Source organism: Schistocerca americana, chromosome 2 (assembly GCF_021461395.2).
Source record: "Schistocerca americana isolate TAMUIC-IGC-003095 chromosome 2, iqSchAmer2.1, whole genome shotgun sequence".
NCBI lineage: Eukaryota > Metazoa > Arthropoda > Insecta > Orthoptera > Acrididae > Schistocerca > Schistocerca americana.
Genome location: NC_060120.1, coordinates 1,119,007,984 through 1,119,035,570, shown reverse-complemented (window position 1 = coordinate 1,119,035,570; position 27,587 = coordinate 1,119,007,984).

Below are 27,587 nucleotides of genomic sequence, written 5' to 3'. Positions count from 1 at the left end.
CAAAATATAGTCAGTAAGAAGTGTCGGTCTTCATGTACTTAAGTCGGCATTGTGCCTTTTGTATTTAATTCCGATGCAATTTCTGTGTTTCATCGTCAATAAGAAGGTCCAAGGGATACAATAAACCTGAAAAGAAGCATCGGAATAAATAACTAGTGTCACAGGAATGATCAGTAAGAAGAGTCAGTCTTCTTGTCCTTAAGTCGGCGCTGTGCATTTTATATTTAATTCCGATGCAATTTCTGTGTTTTATGGTCAATAAGAAGGTCCAAGGGATACAGTAAACCTGAAGTGAAGCATCGGAATCTATAACTAGTGTCACAGGAATGGTTCAAAACATAGTCAGGAAGAAGTGTCGGTCTTCAAGTACTTTAGTCGGCATTGTGCCTTTTGTATTTATTTCCGATGCAAGTTTTGTGTTTCATCGTCAATAAGAAGGTCCAAGGGATACAGTAAACCTGAAGTGAAGCATCGGAATCTATAACTAGTGTCACAGGAATGGTTCAAAATATAGTCAGTAAGAAGTGTCGGTCTTCATGTACTTAAGTCGGCATTGTGCCTTTTGTATTTAATTCCGATGCAATTTCTGTGTTTCATCGTCAATAAGAAGGTCCAAGGGATACAATAAACCTGAAGTGAAGCATCGGAATATATAACTAATGTCACAGGAATGGTCAGTAGGATGAGTCAGTCTTCTTGTCCTTCAGCCTGCATTGTGCCTTTTGTATTTAATTCCGATGCAATTTCTGTGTTTCATCGTCAATAAGAAGGTCCAAGGGATACAGTAAACCTGAAGTGAAGCATCGGGATCTATAACTAGTGTCACAGGAATGGTCAGTAGGAAGAGTCAGTCTTCTTGTCCTTAAGTCGGCATTGTGCCTTTTGTATTTAATTCCGATGCAATTTCTGGGTTTCATCGTCAATAAGAAGGTCAAGGGATACAGTAAACCTGGAGTGAAGCATCGGAATCTATAACTAGTGTCACAGGAATGGTCAGCAGAAGAGTCAATCTTCATGTCCTTATGTCGGCATTCTGCCTTTTGTATTTATTTCTGATGCAATTTCTGCGTTTCATCGTCAATAAGAAGGTCCAAGGGATACAGTAAACCTGAAGTGAAGCATCGCAATCCATAACTAGTGTCACAGGAATGGTTCAAAACATAGTCAGTAAGAAGTGTCGGTCTTCATGTACTTAAGTCGGCATTGTGCCTTTGGTATATAATTCCGATGCAATTTCTGTGTTTCATCGTCAGTAAGAAGGTCCAAGGGATACGGTAAACCTGAAGTGAAGCATCGGAATCTATAACTAGTGTCACAGGAATGGTTCAAATCATAGTCAGTAAGAACTGTCGGTCTTCATGTACTTAAGTCGGCATTGTGCCTTTTGTATTTAATTCCGATGCAATTTCTGCGTTTCATCGTCAATAAGAAGGTAGAAGGGATACAGTGAACCTGAAGTGAAGCTTCGGAAACTATAACTAGTGTCACAGGAAAGGTTCAAAATATAGTCAGTAAGAAGTACCGGTCTTCATGTACTTAAGTCGGCATTGTGGCTTTTGTATTTATTTCCGATGCAATTTCTGTGTTTCATCGTCAATAAGAAGGTCCAGGGGATACAGTGAACCTGAAGTGAAGCATCGTGAACTATAACTAGTGTCACAGGAATGGTTCAAAATGTAGTCAGTAAGAAGTGTCGGTCTTCAGGTACTTAAGACGGCATTGTGCCTTTTGTATTTAATTCCGATGCAATTTCTGCGTTTCATCGTCAATAAGAAGGTCAAAGGGATACAATAAACCTGAAGTGAAGCATCGGAATATATAACTAGTGACACAGGAATGGTCAGCAGGAAGAGTCAATCTTCATGTCCTTATGTCGGCATTCTGCCTTTTGTATTTAATTCTGATGCAATTTCTGTGTTTCATCGTCAATAAGAAGGTCCAAGGGATACAGTAAACCTGAAGTGAAGCATCGGAATCTATAACTAGTGTCACAGGAATGGTTCAAATCATAGTCAGTAAGAACTGTCGGTCTTCATGTACTTATGTCGGCATTGTGCCTTTGGTATATAATTCCCATGCAATTTCTGTGTTTCGTCGTCAATAAGAAGGTCCAAGGGATACAGTAAACCTGAAGTGAAGCATCGGAATCTATAACTAGTGTCACAGGAATGGTTCAAATCATAGTCAGTAAGAACTGTCGGTCTTCATGTACTTAAGATGGCATTGTGCCTTTTGTATTTAATCCCGATGCAATTTCTGCGTTTCATCGTCAATAAGAAGGTCCAGGGGATACAGTGAACCTGAAGTGAAGCATCGTGAACTATAACTAGTGTCACAGGAATGGTTCAAAATGTAGTCAGTAAGAAGTGTCGGTCTTCAGGTACTTAAGACGGCATTGTGCCTTTTGTATTTAATTCCGATGCAATTTCTGCGTTTCATCGTCAATAAGAAGGTCAAAGGGATACAATAAACCTGAAGCGAAGCATCGGAATATATAACTAGTGACACAGGAATGGTCAGCAGGAAGAGTCAATCTTCATGTCCTTATGTCGGCATTCTGCCTTATGTATTTCATTCTGATGCAATTTCTGTGTTTCATCGTCAATAAGAAGGTCCAAGGGATACAGTAAACCTGAAGTGAAGCATCGGAATCTATAACTAGTGTCACAGGAATGGTTCAAAACATAGTCAGTAAGAAGTGTCGGTCTTCTTGTACTTATGTCGGCATTGTGCATTTGGTATATAATTCCGACGCAATTTCTGTGTTTCATCGTCAATAAGAAGGTCCAAGGGATACAGTAAACCTGAAGTGAAGCATTGGAATCTATAACTAGTGTCACAGGAATGGTTCAAAACATAGTCAGTAAGAAGTGTCGGTCTTCATGTACTTAAGTCGGCATTGTGCCTTTGGTATATAATTCCGATGCAATTTCTGTGTTTCATCGTCAATGAGAAGGTCCAAGAATACAGTAAACCTGAAGTGTAGCATCGGAATCTATAACTAGTGTCACAGGAATGGTTCAAAACATAGTTAGTAAGAACTGTCGGTCTTCATGTACTTAAGTCGGCATTGTGCCTTTTGTATTTAATCCCGATGCAATTTCTGCGTTTCATCGTCATTAAGAAGGTCCAGGGGATACAGTGAACCTGAAGTGAAGCATTGGAAACTATAACTAGTGTCACAGGAATGGTTCAAAATATAGTCAGTAAGAAGTTTCGGTCTTCATGTACTTAAGCATCAGAAACGATAACTAGAGTCACAGGAATGGTTCAAAATATAGTCTGTAAGAAGTGTCGGTCTTCATGTACTTAAGTCGGCATTGTGCCTTTTGTATTTAATTCCGATGCAATTTCTGTGTTTCATCGTCAATAAGAAGGTCCAAGGGATACAATAAACCTGAAGTGAAGCATCGGAATATATAACTAGTGTCACAGGAATGGTCAGTAGGAAGAGTCAGTCTTCTTGTCCATAAGTCGGCATTGTGCCTTTTGTATTTAATTCCGATGCAATTTCCGTGTTTCATCGTCAATAAGAAGGTCCAAGGGATACAATAAACCTGAAGTGAAGCATCGGAATCTATAACTAGTGTCACAGGAATGGTTCAAAACATAGTCAGTAAGCAGTGTCGGTCTTCATGAACGTAAGTCGGCATTGTGCCTTTTGTATTTAATTCCGATGCAATTTCTGTGTTTTATCGTCAATAAGAAGGTCCAAGGGATACTGTAAACCTGAAGTGAAGCATCGGAATCTATAACTAGTGTCACAGGAATGGTTCAAAGCATAGTCAGTAAGAAGTGTCGGTCTTCAAGTACTTTAGTCGGCATTGAGATTTTTGTATTTATTTTCGATGCAAGTTCTGTGTTTCATCGTCAATAAGAAGGTCTAGGGGATACAGTAAACCTGAAGTGAAGCATCGGAATCTATAACTAGTGTCACAGGAATGGTCAGTAGGAAGAGTCAGTCTTCTTGGCCTTATGTCGGCTTTGTGCCTTTTGTATTTAATTCCGATGCAATTTCTGTATTTCATCGTCAATAAGAAGGTCCAAGGGATACAGTAAACCTGAAGTGAATCATCGTAATCTATAGCTAGTGTCACAGGAATGGTTCAAAACATAGTCAGTAAGAAGTGTCGGTCTTCATGTACTTATGTCGGCATTGTGCCTTTGGTATACAATTCCGATGCAATTTCTGTGTTTCATCGTCAATAAGAAGGTCCAAGGCATACAGTAAACCTGAAGTGAAGCATCGGAATCTATAACTAGTGTCACAGGAATGGTTCAAAACATAGTCAGTAAGAACTGTCGGTCTTCATGTACTTAAGATGGCATTGTGCCTTTTGTATTTAATCCTGATGCAATTTCTGCGTTTCATCGTCAATAAGAAGGTCCAGGTGATACAGTGAACCTGAAGTGAAGCATCGGAAACTATAACTAGTGTCACAGGAATGGTTCAAAATATAGTCAGTAAGAAGTGTCGGTCTTCATGTACTTTAGTCGGCATTGTGCCTTTTGTATTAAATTCCGATGCAATTTCTGTGTTTCATCGTCAATAAGAAGGTCCAAGGGATACAATAAACCTAAAGTGAAGCATCGGAATATATAACTAGTGTCACAGGAATGGTCTGTAGGAAGAGTCAGTCTTCTTGTCCATAAGTCGGCATTGTGCCTTTTGTATATAATTCCGATGCAATTTCTGTGTTTCATCGTCAATAAGAAGGTCCAAGGGATACAGTAAACCTGAAGTGAAGCGTCGGAATCTATAACTAGTGTTGCAGGAATGGTTCAAAACATAGTCAGTAAGAAGCGTCGGTCTTCATGTACTTAAGTCGGCATTGAGCCTTTTGTATTTAATTCCGGTGCAATTTCTGTGTTTTATCATCAATAAAAAGGTCCAAGGGATACAGTAAACCTGAAGTGAAGCATCGGAATCTTTAACTAGTGACACAGGAGTTTTCAGTATGAAGAGTCAGTCTTCTTGTCCTTAAGTCTGCATTGTGCCTTTTGTATTTAATTCCGATGCAATTTCTGTGTTTCATCGTCAATAAGAAGGTCCAAGGGATACAGTAAACCTGAAGTGAAGCATCGGAATCTATAACTAGTGTCACAGGAATGGTCAGTAGGAAGAGTCAGTCTTCTTGTCCTTAAGTCGGCATTGTGCCTTTTGTATTTAATTCCGATGCAATTTCTGGGTTTCATCGTCAATAAGAAGGTCCAAGGGATACAGTAAACCTGGAGTGAAGCATCGGCATCTATAACTAGTGTCACAGGAATGGTCAGCAGGAAGAGTCAATCTTCATGTCCTTATGTCGGCATTCTGCCTTTTGTATTTAATTCTGATGCAATTTCTGTGTTTCATCGTCAATAAGAAGGTCCAAGGGATACAGTAAACCTGAAGTGAAGCATGGGAATCTATAACTAGTGTCACAGGAAAAGTTCAAAGCATAGTCAGTAAGAAGTGTCGGTCTTCATGTACTTAAGTCGGCATTGTGCCTTTTGTATTTAATTCCGATGTAATTTCTGTGTTTCATCGTCAATAAGAAGGTCCAAGGGATACAGTAAACCTGAAGTGAAGCATCGGAATCTATAACTAGTGTCACAGGAATGGTTCAAAACATAGTCAGTAAGAAGCGTCGGTCTTCATGTACTTAAGTCGGCATTGTTCCTTTTGTATTTAGTCCCGATGCAATTTCTGCGTTTCATCGTCAATAAGAAGGTCCAGGGGATACAGTGAAGCTGAAGTGAAGCATCGGAAACTATAACTAGTGTCACAGGAATGGTTCAAAATATAGTCAGTAAGAAGTGTCGGTCTTCATGTACTTAAATCGGCATTGTGCCTTTTGTATTTAATTCCGATGCAATTTCTGTGTTTCATCGTCAATAGGAAGGTACAAGGGATACAATAAACCTGAAGTGAAGCATCGGAATATATAACTAGTGTCACAGGAATGGTCAGTAGGAAGAGTCAATCTTCTTGTCCTTAAGTCGGCATTGTGCCTTTTGTATTTAATTCCGATGCAATTTCTGTGTTTCATCGTCAATAAGAAGGTCCAAGGGATACAGTAAACCTGAAGTGAAGCATCGGAATCTATAACTAGTGCCACAGAAATGGATCAAAACATAGTCAGTAAGAACTGTCGGTCTTCATGTACTTAAGTCCGCATTGTGCCTTTTGTATTTAATTCCGATGCAATTTCTGCGCTTCATCGTCAATAAGAAGGTTTAAGGGATACAGTAAACCTGATGTGAAGCATCGGAATCTATAACTAGTGTCACAGGAATGGTTCAAAATATAGTCAGTAAGAAGTGTCGGTCTTCATGTACTTAAGTCGGCATTGTGCATTTTGTATTTAATTCCGATGCAATTTCTGTGTTTCATCGTCAATAAGAAGGTCCAAGGGATACAATTAACCTGAAGTGAAGCATCGGAATATATAACTAGTGTCACAGGAATGGTCAGCAGGAAGAGTCAATCTTCATGTCCTTATGTCGGCATTCTGCCTTTTGTATTTAATTCTGATGAAATTTCTGTGTTTCATCGTCAATAAGAAGGTCCAAGGGATACAGTAAAGCTGAAGTGAAGCATTGGAATCTATAACTAGTGTCACAGGAATGGTTCAAAACATAGTCAGTAAGAAGTGTCGGTCTTCATGTACTTAAGTCGGCATTGTGCCTTTGGTATATAATTCCGATGCAATTTCTGTGTTTCATCGTCAGTAAGAAGGTCCAAGGTATACAGTAAACCTGAAGTGAAGCATCGGAATCTATAACTAGTGTCACAGGAATGTTTCAAAACATAGTCAGTAAGAACTGTCGGTCTTCATGTACTTAAGTCGGCATTTTGCCTCTTGTATTTAGTTCCGATGCAATTTCTGCGTTTCATCGTTAATATGAAGCTCCAAGGGATACAGTGAACCTGAAGTGAAGCTTCGGAAACTATAACTAGTGTCACAGGAATGATTCAAAATATTGTCAGTAAGAAGTGTCGGTATTCATGTAATTAAGTCGGCATCGTGCCTTTTGTATTCAATTCCGATGCAAATTCTGTGTTTCATCGTCAATAAGAAGGTCCAAGGGATACAATAAACCTGAAGTGAAGCATCGGAATATATAACTAGTGTCACAGGAATGGTCAGTAGGAAGAGTCAGTCTTCTTGTCCTTAAATCAGCATTGTGCCTTTTGTATTTAATTCCGATGCAATTTCTGTGTTTCATCGTCAATTAGAAGGTCCAAGGGATACAGTAAACCTGAAGTGAAGCATCGGAATCTATAACAAGTGTCACAGGAATGGTTCAAAATATTGTCAGTAAGAAGTGTCGGTCTTCATGTAATTAAGTCGGCATCGTGCCTTTTGTATTTAATTCCGATGCAATTTCTGTGTTTCATCGTCAATGAGAAGGTCCAAGGGATACAATAAACCTGAAGTGAAGCATCGGAATATATAACTAGTGTCACAGGAATGGTCAGTAGGAAGAGTCAGTCTTCTTGTCCTTAAGTCAGCATTGTGCCTTTTGTATTTAATTCCGATACAATTTCTGTGTTTCATCGTCAATTAGAAGGTCCAAGGGATACAGTAAACCTGAAGTGAAGCATCGGAATCTATAACAAGTGTCACAGGAACGGTTCAAAACATAGTCAGTAAGAAGTGTCGGTCTTCATGTACTTAAGTCGGCATTGTGCCTTTTGTATTTAATTCCGATGCAATTTCTGTGTTTCATCGTCAATAAGAAGGTCCAAGGGATACAGTAAACCTGGAGTGAAGCATCGGAATCCATAACTTGTGTCACAGGAATGGTCAGTATGAAGAGTCAGTCTTCTTGTCCTTAAGCCGGCAATGTGCCTTTTGTATTTAATTCCGATGCAATTTCTGTATTTCATCGTCAATAAGAAGGTCCAAGGGATACAGTAAACCTGAAGTGAAGCATCGGAATCTATAACTAGTGTCACAGGAATGGTCAGTAGGAAGAGTCAGTCTTCTTATCCTTAAGTCGGCATATTGCCTTTTGTATTTAATTCCGATGCAATTTCTGTGTTTCATCGTCAATAAGAGGGTCCAAGGGATACAGTAAACCTGAAGTGAAGGATGGGAATCTATAACTAGTGTTGCAGGAATGGTTCAAATCATAGTCAGTAAGAAGCGTCGGTCTTCATGTACTTAAGTCGGCATTGTGCCCTTTGTATTTAATTCCGATGCAATTTCTGTGTTTCATCGTCAATAAGAAGGTCCAAGGGATACAGTAAACCTGGCGTGAAGCATCGGAATCTATAACTAGTGTCACAGGAATGGTTCAAAACATAGTCAGTAAGAAGAGTCGGTCTTCATGTAATTATGTCGGCATTGTGCTTTTTGTATTTAATTCCGACGCAATTTCTGTGTTTCATCGTCGATAAGAAGGTCCAAGGGATACAGTAAACCTGAAGTGAAGCATCGGAATCTATAACTAGTGTCACAGGAATGGCCAGTTGGAAGAGTCAGTCTTCTTGTCCTTAAGTCGGCATTGTGCCTTTTGTATTTAATTCCGATGCAATTTCTGTGTTTCATCGTCAATAAGAAGGTCCAAGGGATACAGTAAACCTGAAGTGAAGCATCGGAATCTATAACTAGTGTTACAGGAAAGGTTTTAAAACATAGTCAGTAAGAAGTGTCGGTCTTCATGTACTTAAGTCGGCGTTGTGATTTTTGTATTTAATTCCGATGCAATTTCTGTGTTCCATCGTCAGTAAGAAGGTCCAAGGGATACAGTAAACCTGAAGTGAAGCATTGGAATCTATAACTATTGTCACAGGAATGGTCAGTAGGAAGAGTCAGTCTTCTTGTCCTTAAGTCGGCATTGTGCCATTTGAATTTACTTCCGATGCAATTTCTGTGTTTCTTCGTCAATAAGAAGGTCCAAGGGATACAGTAAACCTGAAGTGAAGCATCGGAATCTATAACAAGTGTCACAGGAATGGTTCAAAATATTGTCAGTAAGAAGTGTCGGTCTTCATGTAATTAAGTCGGCATCGTGCCTTTTGTATTTAATTCCGATGCAATTTCTGTGTTTCATCGTCAATGAGAAGGTCCAAGGGATACAATAAACCTGAAGTGAAGCATCGGAATATATAACTAGTGTCACAGGAATGGTCAGTAGGAAGAGTCAGTCTTCTTGTCCTTAAGTCAGCATTGTGCCTTTTGTATTTAATTCCGATACAATTTCTGTGTTTCATCGTCAATTAGAAGGTCCAAGGGATACAGTAAACCTGAAGTGAAGCATCGGAATCTATAACAAGTGTCACAGGAACGGTTCAAAACATAGTCAGTAAGAAGTGTCGGTCTTCATGTACTTAAGTCGGCATTGTGCCTTTTGTATTTAATTCCGATGCAATTTCTGTGTTTCATCGTCAATAAGAAGGTCCAAGGGATACAGTAAACCTGGAGTGAAGCATCGGAATCCATAACTTGTGTCACAGGAATGGTCAGTATGAAGAGTCAGTCTTCTTGTCCTTAAGCCGGCAATGTGCCTTTTGTATTTAATTCCGATGCAATTTCTGTATTTCATCGTCAATAAGAAGGTCCAAGGGATACAGTAAACCTGAAGTGAAGCATCGGAATCTATAACTAGTGTCACAGGAATGGTCAGTAGGAAGAGTCAGTCTTCTTATCCTTAAGTCGGCATATTGCCTTTTGTATTTAATTCCGATGCAATTTCTGTGTTTCATCGTCAATAAGAGGGTCCAAGGGATACAGTAAACCTGAAGTGAAGGATGGGAATCTATAACTAGTGTTGCAGGAATGGTTCAAATCATAGTCAGTAAGAAGCGTCGGTCTTCATGTACTTAAGTCGGCATTGTGCCCTTTGTATTTAATTCCGATGCAATTTCTGTGTTTCATCGTCAATAAGAAGGTCCAAGGGATACAGTAAACCTGGCGTGAAGCATCGGAATCTATAACTAGTGTCACAGGAATGGTTCAAAACATAGTCAGTAAGAAGAGTCGGTCTTCATGTAATTATGTCGGCATTGTGCTTTTTGTATTTAATTCCGACGCAATTTCTGTGTTTCATCGTCGATAAGAAGGTACAAGGGATACAGTAAACCTGAAGTGAAGCATCGGAATCTATAACTAGTGTCACAGGAATGGCCAGTTGGAAGAGTCAGTCTTCTTGTCCTTAAGTCGGCATTGTGCCTTTTGTATTTAATTCCGATGCAATTTCTGTGTTTCATCGTCAATACGAAGGTCCAAGGGATACAGTAAACCTGAAGTGAAGCATCGGAATCTATAACTAGTGTTACAGGAAAGGTTTTAAAACATAGTCAGTAAGAAGTGTCGGTCTTCATGTACTTAAGTCGGCGTTGTGATTTTTGTATTTAATTCCGATGCAATTTCTGTGTTCCATCGTCAGTAAGAAGGTCCAAGGGATACAGTAAACCTGAAGTGAAGCATTGGAATCTATAACTATTGTCACAGGAATGGTCAGTAGGAAGAGTCAGTCTTCTTGTCCTTAAGTCGGCATTGTGCCATTTGAATTTACTTCCGATGCAATTTCTGTGTTTCTTCGTCAATAAGAAGGTCCAAGGGATACAGTAAACCTGAAGTGAAGCATCGGAATCTATAACTAGTGTCACAGGAATGGTTCAAATCATAGTCAGTAAGAAGTGTCGGTCGTCATGTACTTAAGTCGGTATTGTGCCTTTTGTATTTAATTCCGATGCAATTTATCTGTTTCATCGTCAATAAGAAGGTCCAAGGGATACAGTAAACCTGAAGTGAAGCATCGGAATCTATAACTAGAGTCACAGGAATGGTCAGTAGGAAGAGTCAGTCTTCTTGACCTTAAGTCGGCATTGTGCCTTTTGTATTTAATTCCGATGCAATTTCTGTGTTTCACCGTCAATAAGAAGGTCCAAGGGATACAGTAAACCTGAAGTGAAGCATCGGAATCTATAACAAGTGTTACAGGAATGGTCCAAAACATAGTCAGTAAGAAGTGTCGGTCTTCATGTACTTAAGTCGGCATTGAGCGTTTTGCATTTAATTCAGATGCAATTTCTGTGTTTCATCGGCAATAAGAAGGTCCAAGGGATAAAGTAAACCAGGAGTGATGCATCGGAATCTATAACTAGTGTCTCAGGAATGGTTCAAATCATAGTCAGTAAGAAGTGTCGGTCTTCATGTACTTAAGTCGGCATTGTGACCTTTGTATTTAATTCCCATGCAATTTCTGTGTTTCATCGTCAATAAGAAGGTCAAAGGGATACAGTAAACCTGAAGTGAAGCATCGGAATCTATAACTAGTGTCACAGGAATGCTTCAAAACATTGTCTGTAAGAAGTGTCGTTCTTCATGTACTTAAGTCGGCATTGTGCCTTTTGTATTTAATTCCGATGCAATTTCTGTGTTTCATCGTCAATAAGAAGGTCCAAGGGATACAGTAAACCTGAAGTGAAGCATCGGAATCCATAACTAGTGTCACAGGAATTATTCAAAACTTAGTCACGAAGAAGTGTCCTCCTTCACGAACTTAAATCGGCATTGTGCCTTTTGTATTTAATTCCGATGCAATTTCTGTGTTTCATCGTCAATAAGAAGTTCCAAGGGATACAGTAAACCTGAAGTGGAGCATCGGAATCCATAACTAGTGTCACAGGAATGGTCAGTAGGAAGAGTCAGTCTTCTTGTACTTAAGTCGGCATTGTGCCTTTTGTATTTAATTCAGAAGCAATTTCTGTGTTTCATCGTCAATAAGAAGGTCCAAGGGATACAGTAAACCTGGAGTGAAGCATCGGCATCTATAACTAGTGTCACAGGAATGGTCAGCAGGAAGAGTCAATCTTCATGTCCTTATGTCGGCATTCTGCCTTTTGTATTTAATTCTGATGCAATTTCTGTGTTTCATCGTCAATAAGAAGGTCCAAGGGATACAGTAAACCTGAAGTGAAGCATGGGAATCTATAACTAGTGTCACAGGAAAAGTTCAAAGCATAGTCAGTAAGAAGTGTCGGTCTTCATGTACTTAAGTCGGCATTGGTCCTTTTGTATTTAGTCCCGATGCAATTTCTGCGTTTCATCGTCAATAAGAAGGTCCAGGGGATACAGTGAAGCTGAAGTGAAGCATCGGAAACTATAACTAGTGTCACAGGAATGGTTCAAAATATAGTCAGTAAGAATTGTCGGTCTTCATGTACTTAAATCGGCATTGTGCCTTTTGTATTTAATTCCGATGCAATTTCTGTGTTTCATCGTCAATAGGAAGGTACAAGGGATACAATAAACCTGAAGTGAAGCATCGGAATATATAACTAGTGTCACAGGAATGGTCAGTAGGAAGAGTCAGTCTTCTTGTCCTTAAGTCGGCATTGTGCCTTTTGTATTTAATTCCGATGCAATTTCTGTGTTTCATCGTCAATAAGAAGGTCCAAGGGATACAGTAAACCTGAAGTGAAGCATCGGAATCTATAACTAGTGTCATAGAAATGGATCAAAACATAGTCAGTAAGAACTGTCGGTCTTCATGTACTTAAGTCGGCATTGTGCCTTTTGTATTTAATTCAGATGCAATTTCTGCGCTTCATCGTCAATAAGAAGGTCCAAGGGATACAGTAAACCTGAAGTGAAGCATCGGAATCTATAACTAGTGTCACAGGAATGGTTCAAAATATAGTCAGTAAGAAGTGTCGGTCTTCATGTACTTAAGTCGGCGTTGTGCATTTTGTATTTAATTCCGATGCAATTTCTGTGTTTCATCGTCAATAAGAAGGTCCAAGGGATACAATAAACCTGAAGTGAAGCATCGGAATATATAACTAGTGTCACAGGAATGGTCAGTAGGAAGAGTCAGTCTTCTTATCCATAAGTCTGCATTGTCCGTTTTGTATTTAATTCCGATGCAATTTCCGTGTTTCATCGTCAATAAGAAGGTCCAATAGATACAGTAAACCTGAAGTGAAGCATCGGAATCTATAACTAGTGTCACAGGAATGGTCAGTAGGAAGAGTCAGTCTTCTTGTCCTTAAGTCGGCATTGTGCCTTTTGTATTCAATTCCGATGCAATTTCTGGGTTTCATCGTCAATAAGAAGGTCCATGGGATACAGTAAACCTGGAGTGAAGCATCGGAATCTATAACTAGTGTCGCAGGAATGGTCAGCAGGAAGAGTCAATCTTCATGTCCTTATGTCGGCATTCTGCCTTTTGTATTTAATTCTGATGGAATTTCTGTGTTTCATCGTCAATAAGAAGGTCCAAGGGATACAGTAAAGCTGAAGTGAAGCATCGGAATCTATAACTAGTGTCACAGGAATGGTTCAAAACATAGTCAGTAAGAAGTGTCGGTCTACATGTACTTAAGTCAGCATTGTGCCTTTGGTATATAATTCCGATGCAATTTCTGTGTTTCATCGTCAGTAAGAAGGTCCAAGGTATACAGTAAACCTGAAGTGAAGCATCGGAATCTATAACTAGTGTCACAGGAATGTTTCAAAACATAGTCAGTAAGAACTGTCAGTCTTCATGTACTTAAGTCGGCATTTTGCCTCTTGTATTTAATTCCGATGCAATTTCTGCGTTTCATCGTCAATATGAAGCTCCAAGGGATACAGTGAACCTGAAGTGAAGCTTCGGAAACTATAACTAGTGTCACAGGAATGATTCAAAATATTGTCAGTAAGAAGTGTCGGTCTTCATGTAATTAAGTCGGCCTCGTGCCTTTTGTATTCAATTCCGATGCAAATTCTGTGTTTCATCGTCAATAAGAAGGTCCAAGGGATACAATAAACCTGAAGTGAAGCATCGGAATATATAACTAGTGTCACAGGAATGGTCAGTAGGTAGAGTCAGTCTTCTTGTCCTTAAATCAGCATTGTGCCTTTTGTATTTAATTCAGATGCAATTTCTGTGTTTCATCGTCAATTAGAAGGTCCAAGGGATACAGTAAACCTGAAGTGAAGCGTCGGAATCTATAACAAGTGTCACAGGAATGGTTCAAAATATTGTCAGTAAGAAGTGTCGGTCTTCATGTAATTAAGTCGGCATCGTGCCTTTTGTATTTAATTCCGATGCAATTTCTGTGTTTCATCGTCAATGAGAAGGTCCAAGGGATACAATAAACCTGAAGTGAAGCATAGGAATATATAACTAGTGTCACAGGAATGCTCAGTAGGAAGAGTCAGTCTTCTTGTCCTTAAGTCAGCATTGTGCCTTTTGTATTTAATTCCGATGCAATTTCTGTGTTTCATCGTCAATTAGAAGGTCCAAGGGATACAGTAAACCTGAAGTGAAGCATCGGAATCTATAACAAGTGTCACAGGAACGGTTCAAAACATAGTCAGTAAGAAGTGTCGGTCTTCATGTACTTAAGTCGGCATTGTGCCTTTTGTATTTAATTCCGATGCAATTTCTGTGTTTCATCGTCAATAAGAAGGTCCAAGGGATACAGTAAACCTGGAGTGAAGCATCGGAATCCATAACTTGTGTCACAGGAATGGTCAGTATGAAGAGTCAGTCTTCTTGTCCTTAAGTCGGCAATGTGCCTTTTGTATTTAATTCCGATGCAATTTCTGTATTTCATCGTCAATAAGAAGGTCCAAGGGATACAGTAAACCTGAAGTGAAGCATCGGAATCTATAACTAGTGTCACAGGAATGATCAGTAGGAAGAGTCAGTCTTCTTATCCTTAAGTCGGCATATTGCCTTTTGTATTTAATTCCGATGCAATTTCTGTGTTTCATCGTCAATAAGAGGGTCCAAGGGATACAGTAAACCTGAAGTGAAGGATGGGAATCTATAACTAGTGTTGCAGGAATGGTTCAAAACATAGTCAGTAAGAAGCGTCGGCCTTCATGTACTTAAGTCGGCATTGTGCCCTTTGTATTTAATTCCGATGCAATTTCTGTGTTTCATCGTCAATAAGAAGGTCCAAGGGATACAGTAAACCTGGCGTGAAGCATCGGAATCTATAACTAGTGTCACAGGAATGGTTCAAAACATAGTCAGTAAGAAGAGTCGGTCTTCATGTAATTATGTCGGCATTGTGCCTTTTGTAATTAATTCCGATGCAATTTCTGTGTTTCATCGTCGATAAGAAGGTCCAAGGGATACAGTAAACCTGAAGTGAAGCATCGGAATCTATAACTAGTGTCACAGGAATGGCCAGTTGGAATAGTCAGTCTTCTTGTCCTTAAGTCGGCATTGTGCCTTTTGTATTTAATTCCGATGCAATTTCTGTGTTTCATCGTCAATAAGAAGGTCCAAGGGATACAGTAAACCTGAAGTGAAGCATCGGAATCTATAACTAGTGTTTCAGGAAAGGTTTTAAAACATAGTCAGTAAGAAGTGTCGGTCTTCATGTACTTAAGTCGGCGTTGTGATTTTTGTATTTAATTCCGATGCAATTTCTGTGTTTCATCGTCAATAAGAAGTTCCAAGGGATACAGTAAACCTGAAGTGGAGCATCGGAATCCATAACTAGTGTCACAGGAATGGTCAGTAGGAAGAGTCAGTCTTCTTGTACTTAAGTCTGCATTGTGCCTTCTGTATTTAATTCCGATGCAATTTATCTGTTTCATCGTCAATAAGAAGGTCCAAGGGATACAGTAAACCTGAAGTGAAGCATCGGAATCTATAACTGGAGTCACAGGAATGGTCAGTAGGAAGAGTCAGTCTTCTTGTCCTTAAGTCGGCATTGTGCCTTTTGTATTTAATTCCGATGCAATTTCTGTGTTTCATCGTCAATAAGAAGGTCCAAGGGATACAGTAAACCTGAAGTGAAGCATCGGAATCTATAACAAGTGTTACAGGAATGGTCCAAAACATAGTCAGTAAGAAGTGTCGGTCTTCATGTACTTAAGTCGGCATTGTGCGTTTTGCATTTAATTCTGATGCAATTTCTGTGTTTCATCGGCAATAAGAAGGTCCAAGGGATACCGTAAACCAGGAGTGATGCATCGGAATCTATAACTAGTGTCTCAGGAATGGTTCAAATCATAGTCAGTAAGAAGTGTCGGTCTTCATGTACTTAAGTCGGCATTGTGACCTTTGTATTTAATTCCCATGCAATTTCTGTGTTTCATCGTCAATAAGAAGGTCAAAGGGATACAGTAAACCTGAAGTGAAGCATCGGAATCTATAACTAGTGTCACAGGAATGCTTCAAAACATTGTCTGTAAGAAGTGTCGTTCTTCATGTACTTAAGTCGGCATTGTGCCTTTTGTATTTAATTCCGATGCAATTTCTGTGTTTCATCGTCAATAAGAAGGTCCAAGGGATACAGTAAACCTGAAGTGAAGCATCGGAATCCATAACTAGTGTCACAGGAATTTTTCAAAACTTAGTCACGAAGAAGTGTCCTCCTTCACGAACTTAAATCGGCATTGTGCCTTTTGTATTTAATTCCGATGCAATTTCTGTGTTTCATCGTCAATAAGAAGTTCCAAGGGATACAGTAAACCTGAAGTGGAGCATCGGAATCGATAACTAGTGTCACAGGAATGGTCAGTAGGAAGAGTCAGTCTTCTTGTACTTAAGTCGGCATTGTGCCTTTTGTATTTAATTCCGAAGCAATTTCTGTGTTTCATCGTCAAGAAGAAGGTCGAAGGGATACAATAATCCTGAAGTGAAGCATCGGAATCTATAACTAGTGTCAGAGGAATGGATCAAACTTAGTCAGTAGGAAGAGTCAGTCTTCTTGTACTTAAGTCGGCATTGTGCCATTTGTATTTTATTCCGATGCAATTTCTGTGTTTCATCGCCAATAAGAAGGTCCAAGGGATACAGTAAACCTGGTGTGAAGCTTCGGAATCTATAACTACTGTCACAGGAATGGTCAGTCAGAACAGTCAGTCTTCTTGTCCTTAAGTCGGCATTGTGCCTTTTGTATTTAATACCGATGGAATTTCTGTGTTTCATCGTCAATAAGAAGGTCCTAGGGATACAGTAAACCTGAAGTGAAGCATCGGAAACTATAACTAGTGTTACAGGAATGGTTCAAAACATAGTCAGTAAGAAGTGTCGGTCTTCATATACTTAAGTCGGCATTGTGCCTTTTGTATTTAATTCCGATGCAATTTCTGTATTTCATCGTCATTAAGAAGGCCCAAGGGATACGGTAAACCTGAAGTGAAGCATCGGAATCTATAACTAGTGTCACAGGAATGGATCAAAACTTAGACATTAGGAAGAGTCAGTCTTCTTGTACTTAAGTCGGCATTGTGCTATTGTATTTCATTCCGATGCAATTTCTGTGTTTCATCGTCAATAAGAAGGTCCAAGGGATACAGTAAACCTGGAGTGAAGCATCGGAATCTATAACTAGTGTCACAGGAATGGTTCAAAACCTAGACAGTAGGAAGAGTCAGTCTTCTTGTACTTCAGTCGGCATTGTGACATTTGTATTTAATTCCGATGCAATTTCTGTGTTTCATCGTCAATAAGAAGGTCCAAGGGATACAGTAAACCTGAAGTGAAGCATCGGAATCTATAACTAGTGTCACAGGAATGGTTCAAAACTTAGACATTAGGAAGAGTCAGTCGTCTTGTACTTAAGTCGGCATTGTGCCTTTTGTATTTAAATCCCATGCAATATCTGTGTTTCATCGACAATAAGAAGGTCCAAGGGATACAGTAAACCTGGAGTGAAGCATCGGAATCTATAACTAGTGTCGCAAGAATGGCCAGCAGGAAGAGTCAATCTTCATATCCTAATGTCGGCATTCTGCCTTTTGTATTTAATTCTGATGCAATTTCTGTGTTTCATCGTCAATAAGAAGGTCCAAGGGATACAGTAAAGCTGAAGTGAAGCATCGGAATCTATAACTAGTGACACAGGAATGGTTCAAAACATAGTCAGTAAGAAGTGTCGGTCTTCATGTACTTAAGTCGGCATTGTGAATTTGGTATATAATTCCGATGCAATTTCTGTGTTTCATCGTCAGTAAGAAGGTCCAAGGGATACAGTAAACCTGAAGTGAAGCATCAGAATCTATAACTAGTGTCACAGGAATGGTTCAAAACATAGTCAGTAAGAACTGTCGGTCTTCATGTACTTAAGTCGGCATTGTGCCTCTTGTATTTGATTCCGATGCAATTTCTGCGTTTCATCGTCAATAAGAAGCTTCAAGGGATTCAGTGAACCTGAAGTAAAGCTTCGGAAACTATAACTAGTGTCACAGGAATGGTTCCAAATATTGTCAGTAAGAAGTGTCGGTCTTCATGTAATTAAGTCGGCATCGTGCCTTTTGTATTTAATTCCGATGCAATTTCTGTGTTTCATCGTCAATTAGAAGGTCCAAGGGATACAGTAAACCTGAAGTGAAGCATCGGAATCTATAACTAGTGTCACAGGAATGGTTCAAAACATAGTCAGTAAGAAGTGTCGCTCTTCATGTACTTAAGTCGGCATTGTGCCTTTTGTATTTAATTCCGATGCAATTTCTGTGTTTCATCGTCAATAAGAAGGTCCAAGGGATACAGTAAACCTGAAGTGAGGCATCGGAATCTATAAGTAGTGTCACAGGAATGGTCAGTAGGAAGAGTCAGTCTTCTTGTCCTTAAGTCGGCGCTGTGCATTTTATATTTAATTCCGATGCAATTTCTGTGTTTTATCGTCAATAAGAAGGTCCAAGGGATACAGTAAACCTGAAGTGAAGCATCGGAATCTATAACTAGTGTCACAGGAATGGTTCAAAACATTGTCAGTAAGAAGTGTCGGTCTTCAAGTACTTTAGTCGGCATTGTGCCTTCTGTATTTAATTCCGATGCAATTTCTGTATTTCATCGTCAATAAGAAGGTCCAAGGGATACAGTAAACCTGAAGTGAAGCATCGGAATCTATAACTAGTGTCACAGGAATGGTCAGTAGGAAGAGTCAGTCTTCTTGTCCTTAAGTCGGCATATTGCCTTTTGTATTTATGTCCGATGCAATTTCTGTGTTTCATCGTCAATAAGAGGGTCCAAGGGATACAGTAAACCTGAAGTAAAGGATCGGAATCTATAACTAGTGTTGCAGGAATGGTTCAAAACATAGTCAGTAAGAAGCGTCGGACTTCATGTACTTAAGTCGCCATTGTGCCTTTTGTATTTAATTCCGATGCAATTTCTGTGTTTCATCGTCAATAAGAAGGTCCAAGGGATACAGTAAACCTGGCGTGAAGCATCGGAATCTATAACTAGTGTCACAGGAATGGTTCAAAACATAGTCAGTAAGAAGTGTCGGTCTTCATGTAATTATGTCGGCATTGTGTCTTTTGTATTTAATTCCGATGCAATTTCTGTGTTTCATCGTCGATAAGAAGGTCCAAGGGATACAGTAAACCTGAAGTGAAGCATCTGAATCTATAACTAGTGTCACAGGAATGGCCAGTTGGAAGAGTCAGTCTTCTTGTCCTTAAGTCGGCATTGTGCCTTTTGTATGTAATTCCGATGCAATTTCTGTGTTTCATCGTCAATAAGAAGGTCCAAGGGATACAGTAAACCTGAAGTGAAGCATCGGAATCTATAACTAGAGTTACAGGAAATGTTCAAAACATAGTCAGTAAGAAGTGACGGTCTTCATGTACTTAAGTCGGCGTTGTGCCTTTTGTATTTAATTCCGATGCAATTTCTGTGTTCCATCGTCAATAAGAAGGTCCAAGGGATACAGTAAACCTGAAGTGAAGCATCGGAATCCTAAACTAGTGTCACAGGAATTTTTCAAAACTTAGTCACGAAGAAGTGTCCTCCTTCACGAACTGAAATCGGCATTGTGCCTTTTGTATTTAATTCCGATGCAATTTCTGTTTTTCATCGTCAATAAGAAGGTCCAAGGGATACAGTAAACCTGAAGTGAATCATCGGAATCTATAACTAGTGTCACAGGAATGGTTCAAAACTTAGACATTAGGAAGAGTCAGTCTTCTTGTACTTAAGTCGGCATTGTGCCATTTGTATTTAAATCCCATGCAATTTCTGTGTTTCATTGTCAATAAGAAGGTCCAAGGGATACAGTAAACCTGAAGTGAAGCATCGGAATCTATAATTAGTGTTACAGGAATGGTTCAAAACTTAGTCAGTAAGAAGTGTCGGTCTTCATGTACTTAAGTCGGCATTGTGCCATTTGCATTTAATTCCGATGCAATTTCTGTGTTTCATCGTCAATAAGAAGGTCCAAGGGATACAGTTAACCTGAAGTCAAACATCGGAATCTATAACTAGTGTCACGGAAAATGGTTCAAAACATAGTCAGTAAGAAGTGTCGGTCTTCATTTACTTAAGTCGGCATTGTGCCTTTTGCATTTAATTCCGATGCAATTTCTGTGTTTCATCGTCAATAAGGAGGTCCAAGGGATACAGTAAACCTGAAGTGAAGCATCGGAATCTATAACTAGTGTTACAGGAATGGTTCAAACATAGTCAGTAAGAAGTTCGGTCTTCATGTACTTAAGTCGGCATTGTGCCTTTTGTATTTAATTCCGATGCAATTTCTGTGTTTCATCGTCAATAAGAAGGTCCAAGGGATACAGTAAACCTGAAGTGAAGCATCGGAATCTATAACTAGTGTTACAGGAATGGTTCAAACATAGTCAGTAAGAAGTGTCGGTCTTCATGTACTTAAGTCGGCATTGTGCCTTTTGTATTTAATTCCGATGCAATTTCTGTGTTTCATCGTCAATAAGAAGGTCCAAGGGATACGGTAAACCTGAAGTGAAGCATCGGAATCTATAACTAGTGTCACAGGAATGGTTCAAAACATAGTCAGTAAGAAGTGTCGGTCTTCATTTACTTAAGTCGGCATTGTGCCTTTTGCATTTAATTCCGATGCAATTTCTGTGTTTCATCGTCAATAAGAAGGTCCAAGGGATACAGTAAACCTGAAGTGAAGCATCGGAATCTATAATTAGTGTTACAGGAATGGTTCAAACATAGTCAGTAAGAAGTGTCGGTCTTCATGTACTTAAGTCGGCATTGTGCCTTTTGTATTTAATTCCGATGCAATTTCTGTGTTTCATCGTCAATAAGAAGGTCCAAGGGATACGGTAAACCTGAAGTGAAGCATCGGAATCTATAACTAGTGTCACAGGAATGGTTCAAAACTTGGACATTAGGAAGAGTGAGTCTTCTTGTACTTAAGTCGGCATTGTGCTTTTGTATTTAATTCCGATGCAATTTCTGTGTTTCATCGTCAATAAGAAGGTCCAAGGGATACAGTAAACCTGGAGTGAAGCATCGGAATCTATAACTAGTGTCACAGGAATGGTTCAAAGCCTAAACAGTAGGAAGAGTCAGTCTTCTTGTACTTAAGTCGTCATTGTGACTTTGGTATTTAATTCCGATGCAATTTCTGTGTTTCATCGTCAATAAGAAGGTCCAAGGGATACAGTAAACCTGAAGTGAAGGATCGGAATCTATAACTAGTGTCACAGGAATGGTTCATGACATAGTCAGTAAGAAGTGTCGGTCTTCACGTACTTAAGCCGGCATTGTGACTTTTGTATTTAATTCTGATGCAATTTCTGTGTTTCATCGTCAATAAGAAGGTCCAATTGATACAGTAAACCTGAAGTGAAGCATCGGAATCTATAACTAGTGTCACAGGAATGGTTCAAAACATAGTCAGTAAGAAGTGTCGGTCTTCATGTACTTAAGACGGCATTGTGCCTTTTGTATTTAATTCCGATGCAATATCTATAATTCATCGTCTATGAGAAGGTCCATGGGATACAGTAAACCTGAAGTGAAGCATCGGAATAAATAACTAGTGTCACAGGAATGGTCAGTAGGAAGAGTCTGCCTTCTTGTTTTTAAGTCGGCATTGTGCCTTTTGTATTTAATTCCGATGCAATTTCTGTGTTTCATCGTCAAGAAGAAGGTTCAAGGGATACAGTAAACCTGAAGTGAAGCATCGGAATCTATAACTAGTGTCACAGGAATGGTCAGCAGAGAGAGTCAGTCTTCTTGTCCTTATGTCGGCATTCTGCCATTTGTATTTAATTCCGATGCAATTTCTGTGTTTCATCGTCAATAAGGAGGTCCAAGGGATACAGTAAACCTGAAGTGAAGCATCGGAATCTATAACTAGTGTCACAGGAACGGTCAGTAGGAACAGTCAGTCTTCTTGTACTTAAATCGGCATTGTGCTTTTTGTATTCAATTCCGATGCAATTTCTGTGTTTCATCGTCAATAAGAAGGTCCAAGGCATACAGTAAACCTGAAGTGAAGCATCGGAATCTGTAACTAGTGTCACAGGAATGCTTCAAAACATAGTCAGTAAGAAGTGTCGGTCTTCACGTACTTAAGTCGGCATTGTGCCTTTTGTATTTAATTCCGATGCAATTTCTGTGTTTCATCGTCGGTAAAAAGCTCCAAGGGAGTCAGTAAACCTGAAGTGAAGCATCGGAATCTATAACTAGTGTCACAGGAATGGTCAGTAGGAAGAGTCCGTCTTCTTGCCCTTAAGTCGGCATTGTGCCTTTTGTATTTAATTTCGATGCAATTTCTGTCTTTCATCGTCAATAAGAAGGTCCAAGGGATACAGTAAACCTGAAGAGAAGCATCGGAATCTATAACTAGTGTCACATGAACGGTTCAAAACATAGTCAGTAAGAAGAGTCGGTCTTCATGTACTTAAGTCGGCATTGTGCCTTTTGTATTTAATTCCGATGCAATTTCTGTGTTTCATCGTCAATAAGGAGGTCCAAGGGATACAGTAAACCCGAAGTGAAGCATCGGAATCTATAACATGTGTCACAGTAAGGGTCAGTAGGAAGAGTCAGTCTTCTTGTGCTTAAGTCGGCATTGTGCCTTTTGTATTAAATTCCGATGCAATTTCTGTGTTTCATTGTCAATAAGAAGGTCCAAGGGACACAGTAAACCTGAAGTGAAGCATCGGAATCTATAACTAGTGTTACAGGAATGGTTCAAAACATAGTCAGTAAGAAGTGTCGGTCTTCATAAACTAAAGTCGGCATTGTGCCTTTTGTATTTAATTCCGAGGCAATTTCTGTGTTTCATCGTCAATAAGAAGGTCCAAGGGATACAGTAAACGTGGAGTGAAGCATCGGAATCTAAAACTGGTGTCCCAGGAATGGTTCAAAACATAGTCAGCAAGAAGTGTTGGTCTTCATGTACCTAAGTCAGCATTGTGCCATTTGTATTTAATTCCGATGCAATTTCTGTGTTTCATCGTCAATAAGAACGTCCAAGGGATACAGTAAACCTGAAGTGAAGCATCGGAGTTTGTAACTAGTGTCACAGAAAGGGTCAGTAGGAAGAGTCAGTCTTCTTGTCCTTAAGTCGGCATTGTGCCTTTTGTATTTAATTCCGATGCAATTTCTGTGTTTCATCGTCAATAAGAAGGTCCAAGCGATACAGTAAACCTGAAGTGAGGCATCGGAATCTATAACTAGTGTTACAGGAATGGTTCAAAACATACTCAGTAAGAAGTGTCGGTCTTCATGTACTTAAGTCGGCTTTGTGCCTTTTGTATGTAATTCCGATGCAATTTCTGTGTTTCATCGTCAATAAGAAGGTCCAAGGGCTACAGTAAACCTATAGTGAAGCATCGGAATCTATAACTAGTGTCACACTAATGGTTCAAAACATAGTCAGTAAGAAGTGTCGGTCTTCATGTACTTAAGTCGGCATTGTGCCTTTTGTATTTAATTCTGATGCAATTTCTGTGTTTCATCGTCAATAAGAAGGTCCAAGGGATACAGTAAACCTGAAGTGAAGCATCGGAATCTGTAACTAGTGTCACAGGAATGGTCAGTGAGAAGAGTCAGTCTTCTTGTCCTTAAGTCGGCATTGTGCCTTTTGTATTTAATTCCGATGCAATTTCTGTGTTTCATCGTCAATAAGAAGGTCCAAGGGATACAGTAAACCTGAAGTGAAGCATCGGAATCTATAACTAGTGTTACAGGTATGGTTCAAAACATAGTCAGTAAGAAGTGTCGGTCTTCATGTACTCAAGTCGGCATTGTGCCTTTTGTATTTAATTCCGATGCAATTTCAGTATTTCATCGTCAATAAGAAGGTCCACGGGATACATTAAACCTGAAGTGAAGCATCGGAATCTATAACAAGTGTCACAGAAAGGGTCAGTAGGAAGAGTCAGTCTTCTTGTCCTTAAGTCGGCATTGTGCCTTTTGTATTTAATTCCGATGCAATTTCTGTGTTTCTTCGTCAATAAGAAGGTTAGAGGGAAACAGTAAACCTGAAGTGAAGCATCGGAATCTATAACTAGTGTCACAGGAATGGTTCAAAACATAGTCAGTAAGAAGTGTCGGTCTTCTTGTTTTAAGTCGGCATTGTGCCTTTTGTATTTAAATCCGATGCTATTTCTGTGTTTCATCGTCAATAAAGAGTTCCAAGGGATACAGTAAAACTGAAGTCAAACATCGGAATCTATAACTAGTGTCACAGGAATGGTTCAAAACATAGACAGTAAGAAGAGTCAGTCTTCTTTTACTTAAGTCGGCATTGTGCCTTTTCTATTGAATTCCGATGCAATTTCAGTGTTTCATCGTCAATAAGAAGGTCAGAGGGATACAGTAAACCTGAAGTGAAGCATAGGAATCTATAACTAGTGTCACAGGAATGGTTCAAAAGATAGTCAGTAAGAAGAGTCAGACTTCTTGTAATTAAGTCGGCATTGTGCCTTTAGTATTTAATTTCGACGCAATTTCTGTGTTTCATCATCAATAAGAAGGTCAGAGCTATACAGTAAACCAGAAGTGAACCATCGGACTCTATAACTAGTGTCACATGAACGGTTCAAAACATAGTCAGTAAGAAGAGTCAGTCTTTTTGTACTTAAGTCGGCATTGTGGCTTTTGTATTTAATTCCGACGCAATTTCTGTGTTTAATCGTCAATAAGAAGGTCACAGGGATGCAGTAAACCTGGAGTGAAGCATCGGAATCTATAACTAGTGTCACAGGAATGGTTCAAAGCCTAAACAGTAGGAAGAGTCAGTCTTCTTGTACTTAAGTCGTCATTGTGACTTTGGTATTTAATTCCGATGCAATTTCTGTGTTTCATCGTCAATAAGAAGGTCCAAGGGATACAGTAAACCTGAAGTGAAGGATCGGAATCTATAACTAGTGTCACAGGAATGGTTCATGACATAGTCAGTAAGAAGTGTCGGTCTTCACGTACTTAAGCCGGCATTGTGACTTTTGTATTTAATTCTGATGCAATTTCTGTGTTTCATCGTCAATAAGAAGGTCCAATTGATACAGTAAACCTGAAGTGAAGCATCGGAATCTATAACTAGTGTCACAGGAATGGTTCAAAACATAGTCAGTAAGAAGTGTCGGTCTTCATGTACTTAAGACGGCATTGTGCCTTTTGTATTTAATTCCGATGCAATATCTATAATTCATCGTCTATGAGAAGGTCCATGGGATACAGTAAACCTGAAGTGAAGCATCGGAATAAATAACTAGTGTCACAGGAATGGTCAGTAGGAAGAGTCTGCCTTCTTGTTCTTAAGTCGGCATTGTGCCTTTTGTATTTAATTCCGATGCAATTTCTGTGTTTCATCGTCAAGATGAAGGTTCAAGGGATACAGTTAACCTGAAGTGAAGCATCGGAATCTATAACTAGTGTCACAGGAATGGTCAGCAGGGAGAGTCAGTCTTCTTGTCCTTATGTCGGCATTCTGCCATTTGTATTTAATTCCGATGCAATTTCTGTGTTTCATCGTCAATAAGGAGGTCCAAGGGATACAGTAAACCTGAAGTGAAGCATCGGAATCTATAACTAGTGTCACAGGAACGGTCAGTAGGAACAGTCAGTCTTCTTGTACTTAAATCGGCATTGTGCTTTTTGTATTCAATTCCGATGCAAGTTCTGTGTTTCATCGTCAATAAGAAGGTCCAAGGCATACAGTAAACCTGAAGTGAAGCATCGGATTCTGTAACTAGTGTCACAGGAATGCTTCAAAACATAGTCAGTAAGAAGTGTCGGTCTTCACGTACTTAAGTCGGCATTGTGCCTTTTGTATTTAATTCCGATGCAATTTCTGTGTTTCATCGTCGGTAAAAAGCTCCAAGGGAGTCAGTAAACCTGAAGTGAAGCATCGGAATCTATAACTAGTGTCACAGGAATGGTCAGTAGGAAGAGTCCGTCTTCTTGCCCTTAAGTCGGCATTGTGCCTTTTGTATTTAATTTCGATGCAATTTCTGTCTTTCATCGTCAATAAGAATGTCCAAGGGATACAGTAAACCTGAAGAGAAGCATCGGAATCTATAACTAGTGTCACATGAACGGTTCAAAACATAGCCAGTAAGAAGAGTCGGTCTTCATGTACTTAAGTCGGCATTGTGCCTTTTGTATTTAATTCCGATGCAATTTCTGTGTTTCATCGTCAATAAGGAGGTCCAAGGGATACAGTAAACCCGAAGTGAAGCATCGGAATCTATAACATGTGTCACAGTGAGGGTCAGTAGGAAGAGTCAGTCTTCTTGTGCTTAAGTCGGCATTGTGAATTTGTATTAAATTCCGATGCAATTTCTGTGTTTCATTGTCAATAAGAAGGTCCAAGGGACACAGTAAACCTGAAGTGAAGCATCGGAATCTATAACTAGTGTTACAGAAATGGTTCAAAACATAGTCAGTAAGAAGTGTCGGTCTTCATAAACTAAAGTCGGCATTGTGCCTTTTGTATTTAATTCCGAGGCAATTTCTGTGTTTCATCGTCAATAAGAAGGTCCAAGGGATACAGTAAACGTGGAGTGAAGCATCGGAATCTAAAACTGGTGTCCCAGGAATGGTTCAAAACATAGTCAGCAAGAAGTGTTGGTCTTCATGTACCTAAGTCAGCATTGTGCCTTTTATATTTAATTCCGATGCAATTTCTGTGTTTCATCGTCAATAAGAACGTCCAAGGGATACAGTAAACCTGAAGTGAAGCATCGGAATTTGTAACTAGTGTCACAGAAAGGGTCAGTAGGAAGAGTCAGTCTTCTTGTCCTTAAGTCGGCATTGTGCCTTTTGTATTTAATTCCGATGCAATTTCTGTGTTTCATTGTCAATAAGAAGGTCCAAGGGATACAGTAAACCTGAAGTGAAGCATCGGAATCTATAATTAGTGTTACAGGAATGGTTCAAAACTTAGTCAGTAAGAAGTGTCGGTCTTCATGTACTTAAGTCGGCATTGTGCCATTTGCATTTAATTCCGATGCAATTTCTGTGTTTCATCGTCAATAAGAAGGTCCAAGGGATACAGTTAACCTGAAGTCAAACATCGGAATCTATAACTAGTGTCACAGAAAATGGTTCAAAACATAGTCAGTAAGAAGTGTCGGTCTTCATTTACTTAAGTCGGCATTGTGCCTTTTGCATATAATTCCGATGCAATTTCTGTGTTTCATCGTCAGTAAGAAGGTCCAAGGGATACAGTAAACCTGAAGTGAAGCATCGGAATCTATAACTAGTGTTACAGGAATGGTTCAAACATAGTCAGTAAGAAGTTCGGTCTTCATGTACTTAAGTCGGCATTGTGCCTTTTGTATTTAATTCCGATGCAATTTCTGTGTTTCATCGTCAATAAGAAGGTCCAAGGGATACAGTAAACCTGAAGTGAAGCATCGGAATCTATAACTGGTGTCACAGGAACGGTCAGTAGGAACAGTCAGTCT